The sequence below is a fragment of the Brachyistius frenatus genome, unplaced genomic scaffold (assembly GCF_029030835.1).
Source record: "Brachyistius frenatus isolate BFR_SWC_R1_liver_20210118 unplaced genomic scaffold, ASM2903083v1 Contig_93, whole genome shotgun sequence".
NCBI classification, from domain to species: Eukaryota; Metazoa; Chordata; class Actinopteri; family Embiotocidae; genus Brachyistius; species Brachyistius frenatus.
In genome coordinates this window covers 427,501-450,711 of record NW_027210692.1, presented here as the reverse complement: position 1 = coordinate 450,711, position 23,211 = coordinate 427,501, and the positions used below count along the sequence as shown (strand labels likewise).

At 42.8% G+C, this 23,211-nt stretch overlaps 1 protein-coding gene and 1 long non-coding RNA gene across 6 annotated transcripts in view; one reads left to right on the top strand and one right to left on the bottom strand.

Moving 5' to 3' along the window:
- The window catches only part of efna2a (ephrin-A2a), a 74,726-nt gene that overhangs the window by 17,337 nt on the left and 34,178 nt on the right, over window positions 1-23,211 (top strand). The window lies entirely within an intron of this gene.
- LOC138627992 (uncharacterized) overlaps window positions 5,875-23,211 on the bottom strand; it is a 49,189-nt gene continuing 31,852 nt past the window's right edge. For both annotated transcript variants that reach the window (XR_011311435.1, XR_011311434.1), the window contains exon 2: window positions 5,875-6,058. This is a non-coding gene — a long non-coding RNA (uncharacterized lncRNA). The remainder of the gene's footprint in view (window positions 6,059-23,211) is intronic.

The following is a 23,211-nucleotide window of genomic DNA, read 5'->3' as shown; positions in this document are numbered from 1 at the left end:
CTCGCGTCAACGCGCCAGCAGCCCCACGTAGGCAAAATGAAAGCCCGCTGACCCAACTTTTAACTCCCTCGCCTAAACAGGAGTGTCTCAGGACGGGAGTCTCGCGCGTGATGGGGTTCAAAACAACCAGACGAGCCTCTCTTATTTTTTCCCCGCAAAGAGATCGATGAATCGTGTTAATTTAGAAAAATGCGAGCAAAACACACCGACCGCGGCTGAATAATGGCTGGTCAGTTCTAATCGGCTGTGGGTGGGTGGGTGGCGGGGGGGGGGGGGTCAATAATGTGATAGATGGGTGTTAAATGATGTGAAATGATAACCGCTTCGCACGGGAAGCTGCGGGAAAAAAAAAAACGCAGCGAGCGCGGCTGCGGTTTTGGCCAGGTTGCACTCTGGTCGCGCGAACATGCACTCTGCAGGACGTACAAGGTTAAAAACGCCCGTCCTGGCGGAGCCGTGGGGTCCCGTCGAAGGCTGCAGGGAAACATGGAGGAACGTAGCCACCGTGGCTCGGATAGCATTAAACCTGACGCCGGTATTTACCAATTAAGAGGCTTTATGTCAAGCGTCTCGGGGTCATCACAGGGACCTCGGGGTGGCTTTGCTTTCTGATATTTGTGTGTCACTGTGAAGACATGAGCGCAACCATGTCTTGACCAGTTCGCTCGTCCGGGCCTGAGTCGGGAGAATATCAACGGTCCTTCACGTTAAAAACTTTTTAACCTAAGGTCAACGCAATGACTTTTTCCTCTAATCTCCATAGCAACCTTATGCTTAGGAACTGTATTTTTTTTTTTTTTTTTTTCTCCTTCGGTAATTATTATTCCACTTATTCTGCAATTATGCTAATGATTAAGAGCTTCAAAAGATATTCACTTTCGAGCTAAGCTGTGACTTTCATTATATTTTACTCCACATGCACGCTGTGTGGAACTCGTCTCTCCAGGTCACTCAGTCCTGGTTAATTGTGGGCTGTGTGAGAGGCTCTGATTACATGCTTGGGTATGAATATGTAATTTCCCTCATATTCATAAAAAATAAAAAAAAATAAGTCAATAAATGAATTCATCCAAAATGATGCATTTTTGATGCTTCAGTATTGATTTACTCAAAAAGGCCCTCGCTTAAATTAAATATAGTGTGACCAAGACTTACCCTCATAGGGCTCATAACAATAGGAGTTCAGCACATGAGTAAATGAAAAAGACGTACAGTATTTTCTTGGCAGCAAACATGGAGTAAATTTTAGCTCACAAGAAAAAATGATGGTAAACTAGATCTCCGTGGTTTTTTTTTTTGGTTTTTTTTAAAGTGACAGGATAATAAATCGAACGACACCGCCGGTCTCCTCATCACTGTGCAGGAAACGAAGAGGCCGTGAGTGTCAGTTGCTGCTCTTTTATTTAGAAAGCACTCCTTTGTCGCCTGGCCCCAAAACAACACTCGTACCAAAGCATCTGGGGAGCTACTTAGCAGACAGCTGAATGAGGAAGGTGGCATCGCTCTCGGCACAAAGTGTCTCCCTTTCGCCCGAGCCCGGCCCGCTGTTCGTTTGTCCATGGTCGCGCTGTGCCTCTCGGCTGCGTCACCACCGGCAACCGTCTGCATCCAAATTGTCTGCCCGCGGACACGTCGCCAAAAAAAAAATCTCACCTCCCGAGCAACGTGCGCCTACCAGGAAAAGTTCTTGGGATAATCCTATTCAAATGGCTGTGGGCAACCTGTGCAGATCAAATCTTCCCCGCGTAGGTCTCGCTTGCCGGGCGCGCACCCTCAGGCCATGCTCGTGGGCGAGCTTTACGTTGCCTTCAAGAAGACAGATGTGGTGAGAGGGAAGAACACAACGTTCGGAAAGTTTACTTTTTACTTTTTTTTACTGACGATAGTCAGGTGTGGAGGAGGAAATGTTTTTGTAGCCTTGGTTAAGCTCAAATACATGTCTGTTTCAATGACGTGTGAATTGTCAGACATTTATTGTTCAGGGTTCCTTTTTATATTCGCAACACAAAACTCCTTTTTTTTGGGGGGGGGGGGGGGGGAGTTCTGCCTCTAATGATGACTATTTTTCTGCTGCCATTGTGAGTGTTTCCATATGTGTGATAAAGAGCACATTCAGCCTTTCAAAAAAAAACACATCCATTCTCAATGAGCGATCTTGTGTTCCCTGTGAAAATGTGAATTTGCACACAGTGACTGGAGTTGTGTTTTTGTCTGTGCACATGGATGAGCGAGTGTGTGCACAGCATGCACAAGTGCTGGGGAGCACATAAAAAAAACCAACAAAAAAAACCAACATGTCGAGTCTGTTATAGATGCTGATTTGTAAATCAAACAAATTTTACTGCAGAATTGAAAACGAAACCCCTCTTCGGCATGCAACTGCGCAATGCAGTGCAGGACCTCGCTGAGTTAGCTTTATGTATAAAAATTAGATATTTCTAAAGCTTAGGATAGTTTCATAACAGCAGGGCTTATACCCGAGCAAGAAGATTAACAAAAGCCTCCGGAATAAAACCAAAACGCCATCATGAGAATCTCTTAACCTTTGTTTTCATTGTCTTCCCTGCTGTGTCACTGATTTAATTAATCCATTTACTCTTTTTTGTTGTTGTTACTCAATCCCCCATAAAACCTCTTTATCTGATTTGATCAGGGAAGCGATAACGGCATTAAAAACAAACGGGAGATGATAAAAATCCCGTTTAGGGATTTTCTGTCCTGAAGGCACAAATCACCTCAAATTAGGAAAACAAAAACGTAACTATATTGTATATTAGAAGCTGAAATGAAACAAAAATAAAGATGCTGGAAAACTGAACATGAAGATTTACACAAATTGAAATACAAACCCCCTGAAAGAAAACGAGTTCAAACGCTAAATTTGTGGTAATATTTTGTAAAATTTCCTTTTAACATGCATGGTACCTTTGTGAAAGTACCAGTGTGTCCTCCATGGCGTTGCTCTATATATAGAGAGAGTGAATTTCAAGGCCCTCATGAAACATTGATGCGAGGAGAGAAAAATAACCAATTTGGTCGGCATAGAAAACAAAAGAACAAGAAGCCGATAAAAGGCTCTCTTGTCTCTGAAAGCAAAAATGTAACGAAGCAAACATAAACTGAACAAAGAACTGAATTAGAAAACATGAATCTAAACAGTAAACGGCTAGTATCACAGCAAGAGCCAGCAAAAAAAAAAAAAAAAAAAGAAGCTGGACAGCTTTCAATCTGAAAATACGTACATTTATTTTTATTCCCGTGAAGCTGAGTCTTCAGAGACGTGGAATTTCTCTTGACAGCGTTGACAGGCAGGAAGTCCTCCTTGCATTTTACACCACCGCCGGTTTTGCTTTGCTTCTCCGGCAAAAAAAAAAACACAGGTTTCTCTCTCGTATCCCCGAAGCACGAGGGCTTCGAACTGTTGCCATTTTTTTTCCCCACCCAACGGACAAATCTGAGCCGAGAATGGTGCTTTTGGGAAGTAAAAAAAAAAAAAAAAAGAAGAAAGATCTGCCCAAATCAGTTGGATGTGCGTGTGCGTGTGCATGCATGTGTGCATTTTTTTTTTCCTCTCCCTGCATCCCCCCCCCCCCCATCTGCAGAGGAAAGAACTCTTTGAACTGTGAACCAATGAGCGTCACGGCAGCAGAAAAGATGTTGCTAGGAGCAGTTCCTTCACCCAGCTGTGGACCTATACATAACATGGGCACGTGAAACACACACACACACATAGCGCACGCACACACACACACACGCACGCACACACACACACACACACACACACATACACACCAAACAAACAAACAAACCCAAAGTGTCTGTCTTAAGGCAACACTGCCGAGGTGATAGACAGTTTATGGATGTAACTTCCTCCTCCTCCTCCTCCTCCTCCTCTTCCTCTTCCTTTTTCACCTTTTCATCACGAGGTAACGTGTTACGTATCGGGAGTGCGTTATTTCCAACTTACACTGGTGCCATTTCTTCTCCTCTCTCCCTCCATCTCTCCTTCTTTCTATCTAATGCATAGAGACAGGGTGGATGTATAATTCATACCCCCTCTGCCAGCCGTGCGCCTCTTGGTGTGTGTGTGTGTGTGTGTGTGTGTGTGTGTGTGCGTGCGTGTGCGTGTTGGCCACCATTACTTGTCAGGCCGTAAAAACAGACCTAACCCAAAGAAGTAAGGCGGAAAGAACGGGTCATCTGATTGCATGTGTGTGTTCTCGCGCACGTGTGTTTACCTCTGCATCTTTACATTCGTATAAATCATGTATAGGCGTGGGAACACACTCGCCGACTTCGCTGCGTGTTTCCTTTCGTGGCTCAGGGTTAAAGGAAGCGAGTTTAAAAAAAAAAAAAAAATACCTTTGACGTCTGTTTTCCTTTGGTGTATTTATTGGTTTTGGGATTCGCATTTATCTCGACGCGGCGTGCTCTCACGCGCTGCTTATGAAACTGTAAAAGCAGGCCAACGTTTGCTCTCTGATGGCAGACATGCTTCTCTGAGCTCAGTTTCTCTGAAATAGAATTTGGGAGGGCAAGACCCACCTCTCTTCTCCACTCAACCATACACTTACTCATTCCCTCTGGGGAGGGGAGGGAGGAGAGGAGGGGGGGGGGAGAGGTGAGAATGAGGTACAGGAGTGGGAAGAAGGAGAGAGAGAGAGAGAGAGAGAGAGAGAGAGAGAGAAGAAAGAGGAGTGATGAACGAGAGATATAAAGTGCAAAAGGAGGGAAGAGGAGAAAGGAGGGGAAATGGCCGGAGAAAAAGAGGAAGAGGAGGAGAGAACGAGAGGATGGCTACATCCACCAGTGCATTTGAATACCACTGTGAAGGCGGTTGTACTTAACCTGAGTATTTCCCCCCACATGCCTCTTTACTTCACAGCAGGGAACATTTGTACCTTTAATTGCATTTATTTGACTTTTATGATAATTAGCCGCAGATTAAAAGGATGCGTCTGTTAAGAAGAGTTAAAGAGGGCACTGCGCAAAATCTGACAAATTCCCTCGGGTGGCGTCTCCCGAGTCGGCGTCGGCGGAGTCTGAAGCCTACAGGTCTGAAAATAAAATTTAAAAAAAAAAGAATCCGGAGGTGTGGAGTTGGAAGGAAGTGAGCTCGGCAGACGTCTGAAGCTCATTCATTATCTCGGCTGTATGAGCCTCCGCTAGCATAACACTCAAATCTCTGACTGGACTGTCTGTGATGTGAGTGCCAGGTTCTGACTAAGACGAATAAGACCGTAGCTCGATCCTGCTGCATTTGATAGCTTCTCATAAACTGTCCACCCTGACTGACAGTATCACAGGAGTGCAATACTGCTGACCGCAGACCATTAAAAATCCACCGCTGAGAGATGTAACACTTGAACAGGGGCATACTTGTTTATTTTGACTACTAAATATAATAACGCAGCAGAAAATAGTTCCCAACAAATGCAGGATTTACTCTCGTCTGTGTGACATTTCCTAAAAAAAAAACCAAAAAAACTGCAGTGCTCGGCTGTTTTAGAAAATAAGTAAGCTCTTATTGAAAATGAAACAATATATCGGTGACCTATTTTTTTTTTCCAAATGTCTTGGGATGGAGAGGCATAAACAGGACGGAGAAATTGGAAAATACTTGGGACATAATTGACTTTTAACAGCCTGGTGCTTTAAAATTTGTTTATAAAACAAAAAGTCAACGCATCCATATCAATTCAAATTGCACATGAATCAGTTTACGGACATTTTAAATGTGTCATCGTTTTCACGTTAATGCATCAAAACAATCCAGTTATATAACACTCTAAAAGGATAGTTTAATAATCCTCATCTCCTTAAAAAGTAACATTTTAACTTGTAGTTTTTAGTATTTTTATATCATGGGAGTACTACTTTTTTTTTTTTTTTTTTTTTTTTTTTTTTTTTTTTTTTTTTTTTTTTTTTTTTTTTTTTTTTTTTTTTTTTTTTTTTTTTTTTTTTTTTTTTTTTTTTTTTTTTTTTTTTTTTTTTTTTTTTTTTTTTTTTTTTTTTTTTTTTTTTTTTTTTTTTTTTTTTTTTTTTTTTTTTTTTTTTACTTAAGTGACGGATCTGAGTACTTTACCCACCCGCTGCTGACGCTGATCCAGAAAGACAGCGAAGAAATGGAGAGAGAGAGAACACAGGGGAGCTATAGGTGCAGAGAGCAAAGTAATGGAGAGGACATGTAGCGCACCAAAAAAAAGAAAGAAGAAAGAAGAAGCCAGAGATGGGAAAGAGAAGAGCTATAAGCCACCAAAAGCATGTACAGGAAACAAGATAAGAGCGGCAGAGAGTGAGGCATAAAGCGCAAGGAGACGTGTTCTGGTGGTGGGGGTGGTGGAGGTGGAGGGGGGGGGGGGGGGCAAAGGAGCAAAAGGGGAAGCAGAATGAGCACAAGCCGAAGAGAGAACATGCAGAGACAAAAAAAAAGAGAAACGGGGAAGGGAGGGTGAAGAAAAGAAGGGAGAGGGAGAATCAACTCTCTTCCCTCTAATGGGTGAGTGAGCATTGGGAACAGTCAGCTGAGTCCATGTCAAGAGGACTGGAACTTAAACGAGAACGGGGGGAGGGGGGTAGGGGTTGGCTTTACATGCACAGTTTAGCCCTCCGCCACACCGCCGTGGACAGCCGGCGCACTAATGGACAGCAAGCAGAGCAGTGAGGGGAGAGACGGGGGGGGGGGGGGGGGGAGAAAAAGAGACCGGAGGAGATGTTCCCATTGAAAATCGAAGAACAAAACAAAAACAAAAACGCGCGTTTTACTGTACGCACTGTGCGTAGCTGGACTCGGCACCGGCTGAGCTCACAATCTGGAGCGGTTAGAAAAAAAAGCAACAAAAAAAAAAAAAAGATTCACGTGGGAGATGCTTTGATTTAAAAAATAACTAATTTAAAAAAAAAAGTCTCAAAACTCATTTAGGGTAACTTACCGCTGCCTCTGTAGATGTGTTTAATAGATGGCAGGCGGGGAGGGGAGGAGAGGAGAGGGAAAAGTTACATCAAAGTGCAGTTGGTGATAGAAATGCATTAGATATAAGTGCTACCCTGATGTTTGGAATTTCAAAGCTTGGACAATTTTTTTTTTTTTTTTGCTTTCCTGTCCTGGGATCTGGGTGTTTTTTTTTTTTTTTGTGTGTTTTTTTTATTACTTTGAGGGTGTTTTTCAAGAGGAGAGCAGGCGGCCGTGGCTGATTCTATTCAGTAAAGCAAATGGCACGTGCCGCACAGGCGCCTGGTTTCTTCTATTTAACGGACAGCATAGGCAACAGAGAAGGCAGGATTGGGAGAAAATGTCTCCAAGCCAATTTAGCGCTCACTCCAACGGATAGGAAGCGGAAAGGGTGGCACGAGGAAGAGGGAGGGAGTGGACTACCTCCGCAAAAACGTTACGCAATCACACGTTTATTAAAACTAGAGGCAAAAACATTATCATCTGCATCTAGTCGATTTTTATCGTCATCATGGGATTTTATGAGCACTTGGAATTAACGGACCGCAATGGTAGAAAATGTTCATGTGAAATCAGTTTTGGAGCCTGGATTTCAGACTAAAAGACTAATGTTTTTGATATTTGGTAACATCGCCAAAGTACAACTAACAAAAATAGAAAAAAAAAAGAACAATTTCAGTCGGCGTTAAAATTCCCCTGAAGCTCTTTCTTTTGGAGTCACCTCAAGACTCAACTCGTTCAGAGCAAGACTCGGTGGTTCAGTTCCTTTTTGAGAACGAACGAGTCAAGTGTTCCTTTTGCAAAATGTAACTAATGATGGACATCTCCCGCGTCTCTGATTGATTCAGTAGGTTGGTTCATGAAAGTAAAAAAAGAAAACAGTTTTTTTCTCGTCTAAATTTAAAACCTGTTACGTAAACATAAGTGCTGTATTCCAAATCTCTAGAGACATCATTAGCAACGCTGAAAATGTACTGTATAGTGTTTGAGTTGTTTCCATGTGCCCACACAGGGAGCATGGTAAAACCAGTAGGTAGGCTCGTATTTGTCACAGTTCAACCCACTCCCTGATTTTTGTGTGCAGTATTGCCAGATCGGAACAACTTCCTCTGCTGTGTGGTATTTTGATATTAATTTAAGATTATGCATCATATTAAATCGTTGTTTATTCACATATTGAAAGTGTTTTTCACTGTAGGGCCTCAAGAGTAAAAAAAAAAAAAAAAAAAACAGGAAGCACATAAAAGCCTTCGTCTTGTCAAAGGATAAAGGGATGCATATTCCTAACGAGGTACCACAAACAAGTTGTCATCGTGCACCCCGGTATCGCGGCAAAACGTGAAATAGACACACTTTGCGCTGCCTAGGCGTGAAAGTTCCACGTTTTCCTGTGGTGGACGAAAATGAAAACTACTGCATGCGGTGCAGCCACGTGATTGACGGGGAAATGAAACGTAGCTAAAAGACGTGGTTGGGGTTACAAAACAAAACGCAACTCGACAAAAGCATTGTCACCTCCTGGACATGAGAGACTGCGTCTCTCGTGGCAGTCCGCAACAAATGCCACCGTTCCTACCTCCTCATATCGACCCGCATTGATAACGACAAAAAAACAAAAAACAGATGCAAATGTCCACATAGTGAACTGCAACCTGACCAGTTAAACATAAACCTGCATCCCAACTTTTCTTCAAGTTTCACTCCGTCAGCCTGAAGTCATTCATGTCTCACAGCAACAGACAAGTACAAGCCAAGTCTCCCAGTCATCATTTTTATGCCCGAAGTCGAGTCGAGCCCCAAGTTTTCCTCCGAAGACTTGACCCGCTCGCTACCAACTATATCTTGTATTGTCCAATAAATCCAAAACAATTTCTCTCGGGAGCCGAGCGGCGCCGCCGAAAGGCGCAACGTCGACAACGGCAAACATCTGCGCACTTTATCTGAGCTCTGCGTGCAGAGGTGACAAAAGTACGAAATAGCCATTAAGAAATGCATCAGACAGAAAGAAACAAAAAAAAAAAAAAAGTGTCCCCCTGCCAGTGTAGAGTTTCCTTATCAATGTAACTGAATAGTTCTCGGTTTAATGGACAGCAAACAGAGAGGAGAAGGGAGGGAGAAAAAAAAAAGATCCGCTGAAAAACGACACCTCGTACTTTGCCGCTCATTGTACAGCCAGCTCCCCACATCACGGGAAAGTAAGCAGACGGTGTGAGACGGGAGACAGAGAAGGGATACACACAGCAGATGCTTAAAAAGTGTCGCCAAGTCAATTTTGTGTTCCCATGCCACTGTAACTAAATAGCTCTCTATTTTATTGACAAAAGATGTGGGAGAGGAGAGAGAGAGAGAGAAAGAACGACTGCAAGAGTGATGAGTTGAATGAAAAAGGAGTCGCTGGAGACGTAGGAATCCTCTCAACCTCATTTGTGAGCTCTGGTATTTACTGCTGCTATCAGATGTGGATTAGAGACAGATCACAGAGGCAAGTCCTTTTTTTTTTTTATCTCACTCACTGAGTATTATTAAATCATCACTGTCCCGGAGAACGCTTCCATCTTTCCAGTTTGACGTTTTCCGACGGCTAATTGGCTTGTTTAAAACAGCGTGTCATGTCCAATGGGTCTTTGTGTCTGGTTTGGTTGAAGAACATGTTTTAAATGTGTGTATTAGCCGCATATTTCAGTTTAATGTCAGCGTTACGCGGGCAGCTGATGTCTCGCTACATGAGAAGTAATGACAGCGGTGCGGATCGGGATGTTGTATATGTCTGGATGTTCAATTTACTGATCTGAGAAGAAATGTGTGGCAGTTTCAAGTGTTAACACTCATCTCCAATTATATATATACAATTTTTTTTTTTTTTTTAAAACCCCTCTGGTTCTCCATTTATTTAGCCTTTTCAACCGCATTCACAAACACAGTAGTAATTTAACATTCACCGGATTTTTTTGTGTGACCTCAGCGATGAGTGTTATACTGCATTCATGCTGAGTGGAAGGACGACCGAAGATGACTGGATAGTGCTTTCATTTTATGGCTCTGTAGTTCACCCGTTAACAAACCAATGGGAAACCAAATAGGTTCAATTAATAGGATTTTACTCCAAAGCACTTCATCATTTAAAGTGTATTTATGTTGTTTTATTATTGGAATCATAGGTTTGCCCTTTGGACACACTTTTTTTTAAATTTTTATTTTTATTTCTGTAGGTCTCTAACTTCAGTTCTTTCAAGCAAACTTAACCTATAAAACCATAAAAGTAGGTGTTACTGATGTGACGGATGTGCACGCTCAATAGTGCACTTTTTAAATGAACCTTTATTTACCTTGGAATGAAAGGCTTGAGCAATATGTGAGGCGATAATAAAAAATTATGTTTATGTACAATTTAGTTTCACCAGTTAACAAGACAAAGCTTAAGAACGTTTTATAGAGACCAGCGTTCACATCTTTCCACATGTGCAAACACATTTTTTTAATTCTCTCAAGTATATCCAAGACTGCAGTCTTTTTCTAACTTTGTTCCTAAACTTAAAGTTAAATCATGCTTTTGTTGCTATGAGCAAGTGTGGATATCACCAAGTAAACAAATTAAAATTATTGTCAGTGAATATTTAGGGTTCATTAAAACATTTCTTCATTAAGTTGGTTTAAAAACACAACTCTGTTGGCTTCTCGCTCAAAGCAAATTGTTTTTGAAAATTTGTACAAACTTTCTTGGTATTAATTAACTGCAATTTGGAACGCATCACTATTTTCCTTATACGATTACAGACTTCTTCTCAGCAAACAGAAATTATGGACCCCTAAGATATAACATAACCGACCTGATGGCTGGGTTTCAGTCAGTTGTGTATGGGTGAAAAATTCACTGAATGGTCCATATGGCGGCAAATTCATTTTGTTAGTGTTTTATTACTTTCAACAAAGGCTGGTGTGAGGATTGCATTATTGCTTTTTCTGGCTTTTCTGTATTATGTAACACTATTTCAACAAACTTTGCATGATGGAAAATGGTATACAATAACCACGGCATTAGTGGTGATGGCAATATGGACACACTGGTATACATTGGCATCAGAGTTGATGTGGACTTTTTTTTTTTTTTTTTTTTTTTTGCTAGAAGGAATCAGGACCCCGGTAGACTGATGTATTTGTTGAAGTATTGAATCAATATCGCAAACACAAACATTCACTCTATAGCTGTGATTATATTAGAATGCAGCGGAGCATGTCTGCAGTGCAGCAAGGTTACCAAGTTCAAACCAGCCTGATCCTGTCAGACCTCACTCGTCTCGAACAAACACATACTACAGGAGAGGGGAAGGACAATTAGTCAATGAAAACACTCGCGGGAGAACACATCATGTTGGTTTGGGGAGCAATGTGGAGCGAGATGCATGAAGGGAGGTGTGAGGAGAAAGTGGGAGGAAGGAGGAGGAAACAGGGTAGTGAAGCAAAGGGAAGACAACAGGGGGAAGAAAAAGGGAACACATGCATCGCTCCGCTGGGAGCCACAGCTCTAGTCTTCCTCCAGACCTTCAAGTCAGAACCGTCTACCACTTCAGAAAAAAAAAAAAAAAAAAACAGCCTCACCAAACCAACCAACCAACAAACACACACATACATACATACACTTCCCCCTCCTCTGTCTCTCAACATCCAGAACAGCTGTCAGCTACCTCTGGACCCCTCTGGAGGGAGTGTCAGTGTGTGTGTGTGTGTGTGTGTGTGTGTGTGTGTGTGTGTGTGTGTGTGTGTGTGTGTGTGTGTGTGTGTGTGTGTGTGTGTGTGTGTGTGTGTACTGTAACTACATGTCATGCATCTACAGTGTGTTTATCTTTGCATGCTCTGGCATTGGGGAGTCTGTGTGTGTTTGTGTCTGCTTGTCTGTGAAGTTTAGATGACTAAGGGCTCATTATTTTTTATTTTTATGTTTATTTCCAAATCCCAGAATATATTCACTGTTTATTTTTTTTTAGCAGAAAATTGCATTTAAAAAAAAAAGTAATGAAAAACAAAAATTGGATTTTAAAAATACCTTTTGCAGCTCAAACATTAACCTTGTTTTTTTGGGTTTTTTTAACTGACGATGGTGCATAATCAGCAGCTCATTAGTGTTTTCTTCCCGTTTTTCTCTCCACTGTCTTTTACATGAGATGTTTCTCGAGCTGTGCCTGTCAGAAGAAAGCCTCGCTTTAAAGTAGCCACAAATCCATTTAAATGTAAAAATTTAAATTCATTTAATTTAAAAATCAGGTTTTTAATGAAAATTGGTCAAACAGAAACGATGAGCTTTTGATGTCTCAGTCAGTTTGTGTTTGTGTGTTACATCGCTGTTAATCTATGTGTGTGTGGACGGAGCAGGGCGTGCGTGAGTCTTTCCTTTGCAAAACGTGTGTGTGTGTGTGTGTGTGTGCGTGTGTTTGCGTGCCAAACAAGTGTGTGTGTGTGTGTGTATATGCATCATATTGGTAAGGAGGCTGGCTAACAAGGCATTAGTGGTCTTACTGTGCTTTCTGTTACTTTGAGTCTTGTTAGAGGCTGTTTTAGCTGCTCTAAAGTAAATCAATACACAATAGCTATTCCTTTACAACACATGCAGGCACACACACACACACACACACACACACACACACACACACACACACACACAGAGGAGAAATTGTCGAGTCAGCGACAATGTCCAATCAAGAACTGTTTAAGAAGATAGAGAGAGATGTTTAGAGGATTTGTGTGTGTGTGTGTGTGTGTGTGTGTGTTGCAGAAGAAGAAAAGCGTTTAAAGAGGTGTTGCTCCTGTTAACGACCGGTGCTGCTTGAATTCACCGGCCGCTAATTCATCAATAACGTTTTAGTGTAGCTGCCAACACATGCTCTTGTATGTGTGTGTGTGTGTGTGTGTGTGTGTGTGTGTGTGTGTGTGTGTGTGTGTGTGTGTGTGTGTGTGTGTGTGTGTGTGTGTGTGTGTGCGCGCGCGTGTGTGTGTGTGTGTGTGTGTGTACAGCAGAGTTTAGATGTTATATATATGCTTACATAAAATATGCGAGTACAAATCAATTAAGTTGAAGTCATTATGTAAGGAAATACGCAATTTATGAAAACCTACTTCCTGTTTTGACCTTATTTTGTCCCTCAACTTTTAAGCAAACACCAGATGACTCAAACAGCATATCTGCAACAAAATATTTTATACTACATTTCCTGTAATTATCGAAAGAAAATAAGCGCTAAGTCGGGTTTGCCATCGTTGACAGGTAGCTTTCGTGGGGCGCAAGTGCAGAGGGCAATTAAAAATGCATACTCTGCTATTTATGGAGCTGAAATTTCAGTGTTATTTGAGGGCGGACTTAACCGCGTGCTACTTTATAGCCCGGCCCAACATAATACCACACGTGTGTGTGTGGATAGAAAGTTGAATGTGTGTGCATCGGTGCAGCAGAGAGAGAGTGTGTGTGTGTGTGTGTGTGTGTGTGTGTGTGTGTGTGTGTGTGTGTGTGTGTGTGTGTGTGTGTGTGTGTGTGTGTGTGTGTTGAGCATTTGACTGCTAAAGACCTGAAAAGCCATGAATCAATACTGCTAATGAGAGTCTTAGAGCTGGGAGAGGAGGGATAGAAAACCTCTCACCCTGTTCTTTCAATTTGTCTTTCCCTCCTCCTTTCACACCTTCTTCCCTCCCTTTTCCCCTTCTCCTCTCTCTGTTTCTGCTTCTCTGTCAGTTCGTATGTTTCCTTCCTCACATCCACCTCCCGTTTGTGGCTCGCACCATTTTGTCGCTTCCTCTCCTCCCTTCCTTCTTCCCTCTGTGTCTCCTTCTCTCTCCTTTCCCTCCATTTCTTAGACTCACAAAGTAGGCGTCAGGTGGTGGTAAACCGTGCCATCATCTCCCTTCTCTCAAATGCACTTTGCTCCGCTCCTCCACTCTGACAAATTGAATATTCCCACTAAACACTTTTTCCAGGAGCGGAGGCATCTCATGTTCTGCTTCCACGGATTCGCAAAAACTCAACGTCAGGGCCCCAGCAGCCTGTTATCCACGCAGATGTATCCTGCAGCAGTACAATCCTCACGCCCTTAAAGGATCATACCGCAGTGGTATCGCAAGATGAAGCTCGTTATCCACAAATCATGTAGACTAAACATTTTTACCCAATTTTTAAATCCAGGCTGTACAGATTTGTTTTGCTTTTTTTTTTTTTTTTTTTTTTTTCAAAATTCCTGTTAGTCTTCTCTTTCATTCCTGTGGACCGTAGACACATTTTTAACATGTTTTTGAGTTGTTATCCACAGTAGACATCAAGTCTGCAATCATTTTTTTTGGCAGTTATTACATTAGCAGATCATGTTAATGCAAATCTGAGCACGAATCGAGTTGAAAATTGCACCACAGCACCAGCGGTGCAGCAAGACTTCAGGCCTGCTTCACCAAATTTGCTGCAATTTGCAACACGACGAGATGATTTTCCTCCGACTCGTTTGAACACATTTCAATAATCAAAACAAACACTAAAGAGCCCCATGCAAATGTATCTTCAATTTGCGAGCTCCAACTATTTGCGAGACATGACACTGCCACCATTTCTGATCTGTATATCAACAGTGATCACAAATTACTTTTCATGAAATGAGCGTCGGATGCATTACTCATGCGTAGGAGTAGTACAGAGGTCGAGTGGTGCGTTTTCATAAAGTTGCAAGAGATATAATTCAAAAAAATTCTGGTCAAAAATTGTACAGCAGCGACCGAGATATTCAGAATTGTTGTCTGTAGTTGCTTCAAAAATATAACTTCATAAACTCACTTGCAGTAAATGCTTGAAAAAAATGCATGGTACGTAATTTCTGGACAATATTGTAACTTTAATGCAGACTCATTTACTCTAATTAAACAAGTTTCTGCACAGACATTCATCTTGTGTGGAAATGAATAGAATCAAGTCTATGTGTATCATAATTTATAAAGTTTCATAGTTTATAATTGTCAGTGTGTTATATCTTCAGGTCAAATGTTTTCTCTGTAAAATGAAAAATGTTACCTCTCACTATAGCTCTCAATTGTAGAGGATCAGAAAGTATAGTATAAAGTAGCATCAAGTGGAAATACTCATGTTAAGTACTTTACAATAGTGTTGAATTGTTTGAGCAAATGTTCGGGATTACTGTCTTTCCACCAAAGCATAACAATAACATAGCAGACTTTATGTTTACACAAGTTTCTGCACAAGCCTTTATAGATTTTCATATTGTATGAAAAGGAATGAGAACCAGTGGATACATGGATTGGTAGACAGTCTCTGATTTCTGTGCACGGTTCTTCTGAAATGAAAGAAAATGGGCTCAAATTTGCACAACATTTGATTGGATCCTTTAAGAAAAAAAATAAAACCTCATCTAGTAAAGAAGTGCTGATTAACACACTTAGAGGAAAGGAGGGGGAGGAGAAATGATAGTTAAGAGACTGGTTTGCGCACAGAGGTGAGGCGCGTTTGATAAATGGCTGACTGGGCACAGCATCGTTTAGAGTTATTAATAAAACACAGACGATGTATCGATCCGTGAAACAGGCGGAGCACGGAGCGCGGAGCCGGCAGATATGCTCCCTCTGATATAGATTTACATATGGCCCCTGTTCTCCCATATGGATTTAGTGGCAAAGCTCAGAGTGTTTCTAAGGCTTTGACTGATTAGGGCTGTCCAACCCGCTAAAGGTGGGAGAAGAGATAGAAATTAGAAAAGAGAATGAGAAAAAAAAATGTATTTACTGTATGGAAAGAGAGCAAGCGAGGGGGCAAAAGGGAGATGCCCACCCCCCCCCATTCCCAAATCAACTCCCTACATGCGGAAGAGCTAAGCGGACCAGACAGGTGTCAGCGGCACAGTGAAGTCTCCTTCCCAGAGAAACTATCAGGGGGTAGAGCTGTCGGCATTCAGTTAAGATTTCTAATCATTGCCTCTGACTCCCGCAACTTACGGCCCGTCGTTGCCATTCATCATCTTCCACAGGACATTTCAGAGAGAAGTCCTTAATTCACTGTGATTATGACTCTGTTTGCATATAAATTGCTGGTAATGATTTAAGCCCTAATTTGGAGGGAGGAGAATTTTAAGGAGGGGAGGGTTGTCTTTGTCTTCGAAGAAGAAGAAGAAGAAGAAGAAGGAGCGGATCCCACGGCTTAAGTTCCCCCCGCTTCTTTCACACATACACACATCGACATAAGCACATGCACACATGCGTGGCCTATTCCCCCATGAAGGCACGTGCAGGGGTCCAGGGATCACCCAGAATGCTTTGCCCTGCATTGTTGAACTGTTCCTTTCAGTCCATTGGAGGGGGTTGAGAGGCTCCTCGTTGCCAAAAGATGGGTCAGGCCCTTTCACTGCCAGCATCCTTCTTTCACCCAGGCCTCTGTCTCCCAGGGCAACTCTCTTTCTTGTCTCCCTGCATGTGTGTATATCTCTGAATGTGTGTGTGTGTGTGTGTTGTGTATACATATGTGTGTCTGTGTGTGTGAGGAAGAGTGCAACTGAAAGAGGGAACATGAAAGGGGGGAAATGCAGGCTCGATGAGTCGCTGCCAAACCTTCTCCAATTTCCTCTCCACGACTAATCTGATTGGCTCTTGTGATGCTCTGACGGTGAAAGGAGAGCAGGATTGGACGATGCCGGTAGGAATTGAGCGGGCCGTGGGCCGGACTTGGCCGGGAATGTTTGGGATGAGGCAGGAATTTGGGCATCATTTCCCCCTATAGAACTCTTTCGGGGAATCATTATGTGTATGTTGATACGTCTGTACAGCGCGTACGTTTAGAGAATCATCCTTCAAGTGCCCAATTTGTATTTGTGTGTGCATTTGCAGTTTTCGCCCTAAGCTGTCCCGTCAGATTGAAGGGCAGAGGAAGCTTTAGATCTGGGGGAGAGGGGTGGGAATAAAAAAAAAAAAAAAAAACAGCCGAGAGGCTAGGGGAGAGAATGACAAAACTCTATCTCCGTTCACGCGATTTCGGATTATCAAGAAAAGCAAAGAGGGTTGTCAGAAAGAAGGGGAGGTGGAGGATGACAAGAGGGCGAGAAAGAGAGAAACACGGGGAATTAGAGATGTAGAGAGAAACGATGAGGTCCAAATAAATCAGACAGAGCAAACCAACTCAGGGGTAAAATGGGAGGGGAGGGGGGGGTCTGGTAATCTGAATCTGGCTAATCAGCAGGTATGTTTGCAAGAGTTCATTTTGCTTCCACTTTAGCCATCCATACTCACAGAGTTACTCTGCCTCAAAGATGTATGCTCTATATGAGAACCAGACAAAAAGCCACGCTTGCAGCTGTATGAGGCTGTAGGCTGGTGCCTCATGTTAGCTAATGTAAGTCATCATGTAACGACAGCGTCACAAACTCAGCCGGTACAACGTTTACCGTGACCACGATTCTAACTACGGCATGTGTGCAAAAAAAACAAAAAAACAAGAGCAACAGCTGAGTTCGAGGGTGATGTCATTAGTTTAACATCTTATCCACCATTATCGGGCTGCTCCAACAGTATCATCTCTTCTGCGATGGGGGTTTTATCATCCAATATCAGGGTTTTGCTCCCATTCAGCCACAACAGCACCGGTAAGTTTGTGCAATGACGTTGAGTAATTAAGATCCAGCTCTCAATTGCCATTCAAGTTTATTCCAAAGGTGTCCATGTGGCCCGATGGCTGCTCAAGTCGGTCCACTCCAAACTTGGCAAACCTTTTGATCTCGCTTTGTGACACGGGGTGACAGTCACGATCAGAAAGAACATTCTCCAAACTGTCTAAAAGGTCGTTGCAAGTTTCATCTTTTTGTATCTGCATGTAAGAATGAAGCATCTGAAGGAAGCGGGACAAGACTTGGTACCAGACATCATCACATTTGAGCTGACATTGATCGCATGCAGGTAAACAGTCCGTCTGGAGAGCAAAAGAGGCAATATGCACTTGTCGAAATGCAATCTCGGAACCCATTGATGACAATTTAGCTTTTTATTAGCTTTGTCGTTGTGGTTTTAAACAGTTTACTGAGTGTAAACTGGATAATTGTCGTAGATATTGTCTTTTAACTCCATTCTTGCCCGGATATCCGCTCGTCAAAAAAATATTAGCTGTAATCTCTAGAAGCTAATCAAAGCAGGCCGATAGCCAACGAGCTCTGACATTGTCGCGTGCTTTACCTACTGATTTTCCTGAACTGGAAATGAGGGGCTTTGCCCCCGTAGGGAGCAAGAGATCCCCCTGCAAATGGTTTGTCTAATTACTTCTGACCACAGTGTAAATTGTTTCAACTAAAAGCTTTTATTAAATGCCAAACGCCTTGGCTTACGCATCAGGAATTTACCTCGGTGAGTCGGTGTACATGAATCATTGCAGCAAAGTAAACAGTCATTAACGCTGACACTGAATAAGCAACCAGATGTTTTACACGGCAAACAGTCCAAATCCAAACAGTAACACAATGCAAGGCGCAGATAAACCGACGCAGAGTGGGAGAAAGATAAGTGTGGGGGGGGGGTGAATAAATGTGAGAAAAAAAGAGAAAGGATAAAAGAAAAAAAAAAAAAAAAAAAAGGAGGTGAGAAGCAAATGAATAAATAAAAGAGACACGCTCGCCAATTCGGCGGAAGAAAGGAGGAAGGATTAGGAGGTGTACAGATGCGGAAAAAGAGAGTGGGAGAGAAAGAGAGAGAGAGAGATGGAGAGAGGAGTGGGGGGGGGGAAGGAAACGAGAGAAACAAAGACCTCACAGTGTTAGGAGTGCTGCTGGGCATCCTCAGAGGAAAACAGAGCAGACTCCTTTGTAGTTGGAGAGGAAGCTCCAGGTCTTCATGGATGTGTGCATTAGCTGGTCCTTGAATTAGAGGCTCCCGAAGGTCCCCTCCTTCTCCTCTGTGTACCGCTGGTCTATCACTTTCTCTGGAAAGCCATCTATTTCCATCAGTTTATCTCTGTGGCTCCTCACCTTTTCTCTGTATCTGTCTATCGCCACCTCTTTCGCTCTGTCTTTCAATTTCTCTTTCTCAATCTCCAACACAAACTTTATATCTCTCTCTCTCTCTCGCTCCCTTTCGCACACACCGGATAAATACCAAAATAGAAACATTCGCTCACGCGCGTACACACACACACGGTAATGCACGAGTTACACAAGCATGCACGCGCGCGCACGCACACACACACACACACACACACACACACATATAAACACAGAGGAGTGTTTTCTCTCACAGGCTTTCTCTCACACTCAAACAGACTTTCCAAACCTGGATTCCTTCTCGGGTCCCCAGGTGCAGAACTCCGCATCAAAACAGACTCCCTCCTTTTCTTCTTCTTCTTCTTCTTCTTCTTCTTCTTCTTCTTCTTCTTCTTCTTCTTCTTCTTCTTCTTCTTCTTCTTCTTCTTCTTCTTCTTCTTCTTCTTCTTCTTCTTTCTTCTTCTTCTTCTTCTTCTTCTTCTTCTTCTTCTTCTTCTTCTTCTTCTTCTTCTTCTTCTTCTTTTCTCTTATTTCTTCTTCTTGGTCTGAAAGAATCTAAAACTAAAAGAAAATCCACAGACGAATTGACAAATTACTCAGCATGCGCTACCTGTTCTCTGCTCTGTCATTTTCTCCTTCTTTCCTCTTCTTCAGGTCATCTTGCTTCTCCTCTTTTTACCCTTTTTTAATTTTTTTTATTTCTCTCTCCCTGCGAGGATTATGTATCTTCTTCTTCCCTTTGCATCTGGTAAAGGTGAAACTTGAATGCTCTGATAGGCAAACCAAGCTTTGCTTTATGAAAAAAAAAAGAAAAAAAAAAGGCATTTGTTGGTTGTTTCGTTTGGCTGTTTTTTGGCATAGCGTTACTAGAAAGTTTCTTTTTGAAGTCCAACTTTGTGGTGTTTGAATTTTATGAACTTGATAAGCATAAGTATGTAAAACATGCAACTCTGAGCATTACTGTTCCAGGTTTTCTAGCAAAGTGTTGAGTAGATAGAGTCGAAAGTAACTACCTCGTTTGTTCTACACACCTGTAGGCGATCACTTTATTTCTCTCAACACTTTGTAAGATGTGACTGACTTTCTTCCTCCTTTGTTGTTGATTGTTCGTGTTTTTCTTTTGAAATTGTTGAGTTCAGCACAGGACCAGGGCAATATCAATATCAATATCAATATCAATATGAGGTTAATGAGGTCATTAATCATCTGTTTGCAACAGTAAGTTAGAGTGCGAGGAGGTGAGAAAGTATGCAAGTTTAGAACTTCTCACTCAAGGTCACATTAATCACTTTTCATGACGACTGTACCCAGCCTGTGTACAGCTAAACGAAGCTCTCAGAAAAGATACTGACACCTGAACAATTATTTTCATCATGTATTATTCTTCTTTTGCCTGATTGAAGGTCCCAATATTAAGGATTCAGCGCAAAATTATGTAAAATATGATAAACAGAAGCTGAAGGAATAGAAATTTTCCAATTATTCATTTTCATCGGCCTACTAATTATTTAATAGACTAATTGCTTCCGGCCAGGAAATGACCTTTTGTATATTATGTCTCAGCTGCAAAGGGCACTTTCAGTTAGCAGTGATGCTGCAGTTAAAGTTAAACGGCTGAAACTATGATCCTAAACTTCGCGTGAGATTCAATCCACTCAGGTCAACTTGAGCATTAGTTGAAGGAAATTAGTTTGTCGATGCACTGAACTCCAAAACAGGTACTTTAAATTCATTCAGTGACCTCTGGTAGCGTTACAAACAGGCATCATCAGTCTTTAGCTTATCTCTCATCCTGCAAAGTGCACAACATCAGTTCTGCTCATCTGCCGCAGGTAATTCTCTCATTACCTGCACTGTTCTGCCATTTACAAATGACCGGTCCTTTCCCAGTGCCAATAGGTCAACTGCAGACTTGTACATTTCTGATCTCTGCGCATCTTCTGTAAAGCCTGCCAACAGGTAACACTGAGACCGAGGAAATACGAGACACTTGTTCAGGGAGAAAATGTTCCACCAGTCAGTGCTGTGTGTATTTTTCTCAGGACAGCTGGCATATTGAATGAAACCCTCTCCACAAACCTCCAACCCCCTCAAGCCTCGCGCGCCTCCTCCTGCTCCCTTTGCCTCCTTTTGGCTGCATCTTTCACCCCCTGCGCCCCCCCCATGCCCCTCCCCTTTCTTACCATTGAACGGAGCTGGCACCGAGACAAGAATCATGAAGCGATGGGATGAAGGGGTTGGGGGAGGTGTGTGTGTGTGTGTGTGTGTGTGTGCGTGTGCGTGTGCGTGTGCGTGTTAGAGAAAGAAAGCGAATCGGTTGCACCTACAGGGAGCGCCAAGGGGCAGTGGGCAGAAATAGGGCTGTTAGTGAGGGGTTAGAGTCTGAGAGTGTGAAGTGTGAGCCACTAGGCTGGAACAGTAGACGATAAGGGCACTTCTGATGAAGAGCTCCCTGTCGAGTTATCAGTCTGCGAGGGGTTTGTTTGTGTGCGTGTTGGTCCACATGCGTGAGACTGGTCTCCGGTGTTGCGAGTGCGTCGGTGCACGAGCGCAAGTGTGTGGATGCTCTGTGCTCATATTGTAGTTTGAGCAATGCAATATGTGCTTGTGGGTCTCCGAAGTGTCCGTGTGCCTCTCACAAGTCTCTGCGCGTGCATTGTCAAACAACGTGGTGCGCGGCTGTCAAACGTGTGTGTGTGTGTGTGTGTGTGTGTGTGTGTGTGTGTGTGTGTGTGTGTGTGTGTGTGTGTGTGTGTGTGTGTGTGTGTGTGTGTGTGCCTGTCTGTCCGTGTCCTCCTCCACATCTGTTTATCTCATTGTATCAGTCCCAGCAGTAAGGGCATGTCTTCAGTGAGTCCCAGTCTGCCCATATGTCTGCCGTGATCCGTGAATAACTCTGCCTGCCAGTCTCAGACAGGGCCGGCCCTCTGCTCCAAACTGCGCTGCTCTCTGACACACAAACACACACACACACACACACACAAACACACACACACACAAACACACACACACACGCACGCACGCACGCACGCACGCACGCACGCACGCACGCACGCACACACACACACACACACACACACACACACACACACACACACACACACACACACACACACACACACGTAGATGCTAATGCCTGCCCACACTTATTTATGCGGCTATTCCCGTACCCTCTGATGCGTGCACTCATGCACCCACACAAGTGTGTACACATACTCAGACATGTGCTGGCACAAATTCTGATCAGGTAGATAATTGAGGCGGGAACACAAGCGAACACTCACCTACTACACACACACACACACACACACACACCTGCACACACACACAAAAATCCAATTGCTCACAGATGGGTAATTGATGCAGGAACACAAATATACACATAAAAGTGCAACACACACACACACACACACACACACACACACACACACACACACACACACACACACACACACACACACACACACACACACACACACACACACACACACACACACACACACATAGGCACGAGAGCGCCTTCAGCATCATTCGTTCCTTCAGGTTAGAATGCTGAGATTTTTTACATTGAACACAGCGGAGGGAAGTAGTTTATAAGCTTTAATAAAGTCTGATAATGAGGGGTAAGGTAAATAAGGCTAAGGTTAATAAGCTCTGGGCGAGAAATTGTGTTCTAACACGGCGCCGAAAAAGCGGAAAGACCCAGGTTCAGACAGATCAAAGTCTTACATCAAGATTACTCCTCTTGGAAAATAAACCACAACAAATTGGCGGCAGCCGAGGACTTCTCTCTGATTCTAACTATGATAGCATCAATTAGCACTTCAAAGCAGCATGCAGCTTCTTCTTTTTTCTGGCTATCTTTAGATGCCAGTAGGCGTCTTTCTGCCTTTCTGTCAATAACACTCAAAGTTGCTCTAAAGGGAGAAAGAAAAGGGGGAGTTTGTCAGAGACATTCGCAAACATTTCCTGTGGAGTGTGTAGACGTCGGTATCACCTTTGTAATTGGCATCATTATAAAGATGAACAGAGTCACGGGTTTAGAGTATCAGGACAGACAAACAGTGAGACAAGTTGACAGCATAAATTGGTACAGGGATGAATTTCCTTGTGTGGGACTGTGTTGTTTTTCTGTTGTATTTTTTTTTTTTGAACTCTTCCCAGTTACACTGTTGTCAGGAGGTTGTTATAATGATGTGCACGACTTCGTCAAGGATTTGCATCATTCTCACTGCCGTTCGCAGCATTTGGAGGTTTAGAATCAGAAAAAAA